Source organism: Macrobrachium nipponense, chromosome 43, assembly GCF_015104395.2.
Source record: "Macrobrachium nipponense isolate FS-2020 chromosome 43, ASM1510439v2, whole genome shotgun sequence".
Lineage (NCBI taxonomy): Eukaryota > Metazoa > Arthropoda > Malacostraca > Decapoda > Palaemonidae > Macrobrachium > Macrobrachium nipponense.
In genome coordinates, this window is record NC_061104.1 from 28,208,709 (window position 1) to 28,217,485 (window position 8,777).

The 8,777-nt window shown below is 40.0% G+C and overlaps 2 pseudogenes; both read left to right on the forward strand.

Moving 5' to 3' along the window:
- Positions 1 to 477: 477 nt before the first annotated feature.
- Positions 478 to 2,371, forward strand: LOC135213611 (cuticle protein 8-like; annotated as a pseudogene).
- A 5,299-nt stretch (positions 2,372 to 7,670) lies between these two features.
- LOC135213852 (cuticle protein 7-like) lies at positions 7,671 to 8,346 on the forward strand (annotated as a pseudogene).
- Positions 8,347 to 8,777: the final 431 nt, after the last annotated feature.

Sequence of the window (8,777 nt, forward strand, 5' to 3'; positions counted from 1 at the left end):
AAAAGATGTATAAATCACTATTACTATAGTTATTTAATATAATAAAGTAAATATATTATTAGATACTATAATAGATATATAGTATACTATAATGATATCGTATATATGCGTATGACAAGCTTCGTACATGCATACACACACTCACACATATATATGTATGTGTAGATGTTTATGTATACATGTACATAAGCTTGCTACACTATGTATTCGAAAAGTACGTACATGTGTAGAAATGTGTAAAAAAATTTATTTGCATATGCAGTGACAACCATAGCAAATAAATTGATCTTCTTAGTCAACACAAAATCAAATCATCGAAATACCAGAAGATTATTTTGGGCGCCGAGCGCAGAAGCGCACAAGTCCTTAACGAGACAGGATAGAGTTTTTTTTTTTTTTTTTTTTTTTTGTAGGCCATGGTAAGAAGACGACCGGGATGCTGGTGAAGATGGACAGGCCGGCAAACAGTTGAGGACCCGCCCTGGTTAGGACCTTGAATCCATCGGCTATATAAAGAAGATCCAGGGCATTTGCCAGCAGACAGCTCCGAATTGGTGGGTCAACATGAACGCCTTGGTGAGTACTACCTGCCTTCAGCAGCGATTTATTAGCTGTGGTGGTGCCGTGCCATGTCTGTTCGTTACCAATACTAAAACTTGAGATAGATCTGCCTTAACCTTGACAAAAAGACTTTGGAACAGTATTGGAGTCTCAGTAAACAAAGCACAATCAAATTCAAAAGTTCGCCGACAACAACCCTCGTATTTGAACCGACCGCACACTCGTCCGTGTGTGAGAGCAATGACCAGTGGCCGAGTCGTGCTACTGAATCACTTTACAGTGTCCGATGTATTTTAGCACATAGTTTTCTTCGAACGATTTAAGGCCCTTCAGCAATTATCATAGGGTACTGTTACCGGTATTTTGACATAGACTTTCTCTGAAAACTAATGAAAAAGCATGGCATCAAATTAAAATTATCTTCGTGTGTTTGAGCTATGAATCCATGACTCTTGTTCAACAAATAATGTGAGACTGAAAGGAAACTAGGACATTCAAATAAGAGACTTCTGAAAATTCTGTAAATGTTCTCATTTCCTGAAAGTCCTCTGCAATGTTGACTCATTTGATTAATCCCTAGGAAGTATGTTATAATTATACATGTCGTTTCCTGTACTTTCATATTTCTTTAAAGCTATAATGTCCCAATCAAAGATATGAACGTTGCATCTTTAGGTGTTTCTCTATAGAGCACGTTATTCGAATATACATAAGGTGAAAGATACTGACTCTTATTACGACGACGAAACCGAAAAGTTTGGATAAAAGTTTCCAAAGGTATAGCCGCAACTTTTATTACAGTTACAGCCAAACATGGTCTGGAAATTTATTTCTATTCCATGTAATATGCTTGTCTACAATTTATATTTTTCTTCCAAACAAGTGTCTGTTATGTAGAATAAATCATCTCTATTTCAGACTGTACTCTCCGTCATCGCTTTGGCTGCCTGCAGCAGCGGCCAAATCTTCGGATACCCTGGCATCTATGGATACCCAGGCCTCATCCCAGGGGCATCTCCCATCACTCTGAAGACTGTTGCAGCAGCATCACCAGTGGCCGTCAACACAGTCGCCCCTTTGGCTTACAACGCCCTTCCATTTGCCCCCGTGGCACCCATCCAGACTCAGTACCACTCACAGGACGAACTCGGCCAGTACACCTTCGGATATGCCGGTGGTCCCGCCTCTCGCGCTGAGAGCCGTGATGCCTTCGGTATCGTCAGAGGATCTTACAACTACGTCGACTCAGAGGGGAAGGTCCAGACCCAGCACTACGTAGCTGATGCCCTCGGCTTCCGCGTCTCCGGCACCAACCTCCCCGTTGCCCCTGCTGCACCTGAACCCGCTGCCCTGGCTGCCCCAGCACCTGTAGCAGACACCCCAGAAGTCGCTGCCGCTAAAGCCGCTCACCAGGCTGCCCACAGCGAAGCCGCTGCCGCATCTGCCGTTGCTCCTGCCCGCAAGAAGCGCGCCATTCTGACTGCCCCCGGTTGTAGCTGCCATCTCTCCTCTCCGCTTCTCCTACGGGTTCTCCGCTCCTTTGACTTACAGCCACCCAGCTGTCGTTGGAGCTCCCCTGCAATACACAGCTGCCGTAGGCGCTGTCCCTGCCTTCGCCCCTTACACTCCTGCTGCTTCTCCAGCTATCACAGCCTACACACCTGGCTTCCCAGCAGTGACCGCCTACAACGCCGCAGCTACCGCAGCCCCAAGGGACGCCACTCTTCTGCGTGTGGTCAACAACCCCAACCACGCTGTCTCTTACCGCGTGGACTAGGCCCTACGAGTACCAGCATAGCTGTCTCTTCGATGGTGCAGAAGCGTAGATCACCAGTTGACGAAGAAGGAACTGTTTAACTTCACTTCATCACCCACTGATCGGTTATTCCTTTGTTACTCCACGTTATCAACCTGAAGTAAAAAGGATGACATTAGCCTAAATTTTAAAGAGAAACAGAATTTGCAGTCCTCTTCGTCCTGGTGTTGACGCAAACGACCGACCTGTACATATACACGTCCAAAAGTTCATGTTGTATTTCTTTCATGTTTTTGTCAGATTTTGATGTTTAATAAAATATTTCACTGAAAAAATTTATCATGATTCACTCCTTTAACAAGACAATGAAATGCAATACAAACTGTTGAGCCGTATGAGTTTTTTTTTTTTTTTTTTGTAATTACGCTATATGAGCAGCACTGAAGTTAGATTGCAATGAGAAAAAAGTAAGGAAATTAGGAAGCAAAGAAAAAAACTATTCTACACTTTTTTTTCATTTTGTCCCATTAAACTGTGTGAAAAGTCCAAATTCAAAAGATCTTTAAAATGCTTACCCTTACTTCTAATGTCATGAGTTACAGTTAAAATGAATGTGGTGTATCTATACACGCATGAGTGTATATATATATATATATATATATATATATATATATATATATATATATATATGTTTGTGTGTGTTGTGTGTGTGTGAGTATACGCTTTAATCTATAAAATGTCCTTTAATATCCAATTCGCTCTACCTCGATTAATATAATTTCATATATGTTAACCCAAGAGGAATTTTTTAGTTGATAAGAAATTCGTCGGTGATAGCCTTGTAGGTAAAGAGCTTCACTGTACGTCTGAATTCTTGTTTCTGTATTTCGTGCCCATGAGTCGACGAATATCTTATCAACTAAAAAAGTTCTTCTTCGGTTAACATATATGAGAATATATTATTCCGAGGTAGAGCGCATATTAGATATTAAAGGACATTTGTAGCTTAATGCGTATATATGACTCACGGTGGATGTGATGTCATATATATATATATATATATATATACTATATATATATATATATAATATATATATATAGATATATATATATATATATATATATTTATTTATTTATTTATTTATTAGGAACAAATGGCTAGCAAAAACGTAAGCATTTCTAGTTACAAATTTGTTTATTTCCATTAGCCATCCATTGTCATCGGAGTTTCAGTAAAAAAAACAAAAACAGGATTAGTTTGATCCAGAAAATATCTCTGGAATACGAAATCATACGGTACAATGTATACATAATATTCTGTACAGTGATTTCAAAATCCTATCTCACGCAACGGATAACCAATCGGTCATTACCCGTTCTCGAGTCCCTGTTCTTGAAACAGTTGTCACCAACCCTCAGCAACATTCACCGGTACCATTAAGCCATACACTGAACGATTGTATGAACGATTTTCTGAATGATAGTCGTTATCGACACACACACACACACTATTCAGACAGTATGAACGATCTCCGCACCGATTTCAGTCTCTGAAAAAAGTTTCGGTCTCGGGAAGACGTGGCATCATCTCTAGAGGAGACGTGTACTATAGCGTTATATCGGCAGACAAACACTTACACTGAACGACTTGTGTATGACAGACATAAGTCGGAAGCCATGGAAGACGTGGCATCATCTCTAGAGGAGACGTGTACTATAGCGTTATATCGGCAGACAAACACTTACACTGAACGACTTGTGTATGACAGACATAAGTCGGAAGCCAGCAACCTGGCCGTGACAGATTCCTGATGAGAGCGTTCAGACACGAACTCCGCCTACTTTTGCATTCAGACAAGCCATACACAGTTTTTGTGAACGATACAGACAATCGTTCAGTGATGAGGCCCATTTCACACTGCCTGTAATGGACCATTCGCTCATTCTAAACCGCTCGCCCCTCCGCGTTTGCTTTCCCTGCTGTCAAAAAATAATCTATTCAGTCTTTTACATAGCTTCTGTGCCAGAGAATTCTCTTCTCGATGTCTTTGTATGATGTTAAATACTTTTTTTTCTTTTGTGTTGTAATAATGTTCACTTGTGGGTTTTTTTTTTTACTTTTCTTGTTTTTTTCTCCCTCTCTCCTAAAAGTAAGCTCCAAATCCAATATGCTTAAAAGTTTTGTTTCGAAACATATTTTCGCGTCATTGCTTGCCATTTTCATTATCTTATTCAAATTTTAAGCTCATTGATGTAGGCATTACTTTTAAAAGAATGATTTACTAAAGAGCTTCATTTTAGTCCAACTTCTGATGTCGTATTTTTATTTGTCTCTGTTCTTAGCCATGAAGATGGGATTTGTATCCCCAAACATTGGTAATGGAAATAAACCAGTCTATAAATAGAAATGCTGAAGTTTCTGCTGGTCATACTGTTCCTATTAAAGATTCAACTTTCTAGAAGCGACAGTGCCATTCATAATGTACGTAAACACAAATATATATGCATACATACATGCACACACACACACACACACACACACACACACACACACACACACACACATATATATATATATATATGTATATATATATATATATATATATATTATATATATATATATATAAAGATATGAGGTTATAGTCCCACGGAACGAAAAGCTGAAATTCCTTTTAGCTCAACAATTTCGGCCTCCTTGACCCTTATCGAGCGCTGTGGAGCTAAACAGTGGTTCTTAACCTTTTTATTACCACGCCCCCTTTAGGAGTTGGTCATTTCCTTCACGCCCCTCGTGCATCTATAAGTAAAATTCCCTCCCAGATTTAAGGAAAATAAAGCAAAGCGAAGGGGTTTCAAGGGATAGGAGGGAGGTCAATAATTACAAAACATGGTTTGCCCAACGAGTCTAACTAGAGTAGTAAGCTATAGGAAAGTACCGTTATAAGGCGATACTTTTGCATTATTTCATAAGCTTCTGAATATTAGTTTCCTCACTCTAGTTAAGAGAATAGCGAATTTATTTAGATATTTTTTTTTATTATTTTTCCCTAGGGCTCGAGCCTCCCCTGGAAATTGCTGCGCGCCCCCAGACATAGTCTTCTTTCCGACATAATTAGCCTTTGCATGTTTCTTAGTGGAGGAGTAATTGCATAATCAACAATAAAGAAAAATATCAACGAAATACAGGAACCAATCCGTCTGCATATTCCTTGAAAAACAGTGATGAGCTGTTACAGGGCTGGATGCAAGAACAAAATATAGCGACATGCATAGTGGGGGAATTAACTTATTAAGGAGAGATGTTAGCCGAGGGGAAAAGCTTTTCACTGGCAATAACAGCCACAGGTCCATCAAGACGGCAAAAATGACGAAAATGGTTTTGTAGATATTGTTGAGCGTTCTGTCGATAAGGCCACCGTATTCTTTTCCATTATTAGACGAAATGAAGTACTACATAGGTGTGCTCTTTGTAATGGAAGAAAATCTCATTAAAGGTAAACCAATACAGCAATTCCAAGAGGGTTTTAAAAAGGAAATCAGAAGTTGCAGCAGAAAGACGGGAACAGAATGCCTGGGAATAAGAGCAGTCAGACTAAAGAGTTATCTGTATTACAAGATGACCACTGATCCAAAAATTCGGTATCAACAGCAAATACGCCTGAAGACTTTCCTCCGCCTGCATTACTTGACCCAACACACTGAGTTTCTTTGCGAAGATTTTCAGTGCGAGTTACTCTTTAATCATCCGCCATTGCAAGATCTATCTCTAATTGGGGGACAGGGCAGATCCAGTCGAACGGATGAATATGATACTTCAAAATCCGGGAAGTGATAGAGAGAAAATCAAACTGAATAAACGAGTGAAGGGTGAAACAAGCCAACTTTCCCTTTTGATGGCCACCGAAGGTCTTATGCTTTTATGGCCATCAAAGACCGCGCCTTTATGGCCACTATGACACTTTGTTTGCTTTGAGGTTTTCCAAAGGCCTTTGGTTTGGTAGCTATAAGTATTTTTTGTTGCGCTCACAAAAGACTTGGAGAATGGTGGGCATCGTGGAGCCTTCGTCTTAGTGGCCACTACTATAGGCGCATTTAGCGTCCACAAAATCCTGTGTTTTTGGTGGCCATAAAAACCTCATATAGAAACGAAAAATGACCTGCGAGGTCAGAAAACATTCAAGGATACCCAAAACCTAAAGAATTGGTATGTCCCTTTCCTCTCTTTTTACCTTGCTCATACCAGGACTGTTCTTCGACAAGATGGTCAACTGTTTTATTATTCTATACCAGTTCATCCAAGCCTACTGAAACGGTGGCATGTAGTAAAAACCTACAGAATAAAATGTATATTTCACGTGATCTTCAGAGATAAAAAAGGAATTAAAATCCTTTTATACACTACTACTACTACTAAACTATTAGATAATAATAAAAATAATAATAATGATAAAATAATAATATTATTAATAATAATAATAATAATAATAATAATAATAATATAATAAGAAGAAGAAGAAAAACTGAAATGAAAAACAATACTCCAATAATCTAGTTGTCTGCCCACCTTTCATTACCAATGACAGGTGTAACTGCTGGTTTCAAAACTCTCAATTCTCTCTCTCTCTCTCTCTCTCTCTCTCTCTCTCTCTCTCTCTCTTTATATATATATATATATATATATATATATATATATATATACTATATTATAATATATATATATATATATATATATATATACTATATATATATATATTATATATATGCCTATTGTGGTTTTCTACAGTTATATTAGTACACTGACGCTTGTGGACACGCCAAGCAATAGTAATGAACTATAAGTAAATGTGGACACAACGTTTGCCGTAGTCACATCCCAGCTATATAACCACATAGAATATGGGATAGCAAGGATAGCAAAACACCGGCGGTCACCTCTGCCCTGAGGAGGATTTCCCCGTTTCCCTGTCCACGCCCCACAGACCTTGCCCTACCTGCTCCTATAAAAGGATCCTCAGCGGAGCCAACGGACTCAGACAGTCTCTGCCTCTCGCTGGATCACCATGAATGCTCTGGTAAACTTCGCTTTCTTTTCGTCTATGAAAATCTTCTTAATTTGCTGTGACTTAAGAAAGCATTAACTCAAAAAAGGTGTCACTTGTATGCTACGTCTAACTGTAATGCTAATATATTCTTACATCTTTTGTTTTGAATTCATATGGAAAAATTCGAAATGGAATTTAAGCTGAATTCATTGGAACTGCAAAACATTTCAGTAATTCGATTTGAATTTTTACTAATTTTCTAATGAAATCCATATGATTTTTATCAAAATATTTACAAATAATATATTTTTTCCTCACAGACAGTTCTTTCTCTCGCGGCTTTGTATTCTGCATGTGGTAGTGGCCCAGATCTTAGGACACCCAGAAATCTACGGCGCTTAACCCAGGGCTCTCCTCGGGCCTCCTCCCCCCACGGCTATGCTGGAGTCCTCCCGGCTGCAGGAGCCTCTCCTGTCCCTCCCTGCCCTTTGGCCACAGGCAACGTGGCTCCTGTACTTACAGTGCCCTCCCCTACGCCCACCCGTAGCTCCATCCAGTCTCAGTACCATGCCCAGACGAGCTCGGCCAATACTCCTTCGGGTATGCCGGCGGTCCTGCTGCCCGTTCTGAGACCCGCGATGCTTCGGATCGTCAGAGGATCCTACAAACTACGTCGACTCCGACGGCAAGATTCAGACTCAGCACTACGTAGCTGATGCCCTCGGCTTCCGCGTCTCTGGCACCAATCTGCCCGTGGCTCCCGATGCCCCAGCAGCCGCTCCTCTGGCTCTTCCAGGACCTCTGCCAGAACCCGTCCAGGATACCCCAGAGGTGGCTGCCGCCAAAACTGCCTTCCGGATTGCTTACGACGAAGCCGCCGCTGCAGCTGCTTGCCGCCTCCCCCGATGCCCGCAAATAGGCGGTTTCTCTGTTTGTTTGTTTGTTTTGTTTCATCGTGTTTGTGGCTGTCTCCTTTTCCGTGGATAGGGCGACGTAGAGCACATGATATCAGTTGGCTGATCGGTTCTCCTTCTGAAGGACTTCATAAACTGGTTGTTATTCTGTGTTGACTCGCCTCCACTTCGTGTATATAATGTAGAGAGACATTCAGGCTGTGATCAGAGTTGTGTGTGACTGTTAAATCCTTTAAAATAAAAAACAAAATATTATTAAACACTTTTATATCATCTATAACATTTCCATGACTATATCAAAATGCATTCACATGAATCCAACAAATTCATGAAAAGGTTTAGTTTAATGCCAACGATTTTGAAGATACAAGAGATAATACCCGATTATTCTACGATATCTAGTACAAACTATGCTGAATATGCTGGTAGTCTTTTTTTTGTTTTAAACAAAATGGTTAAGATTCAGTGCAACAAATTCTATGGGTTATAATAAAAACAAGCTTT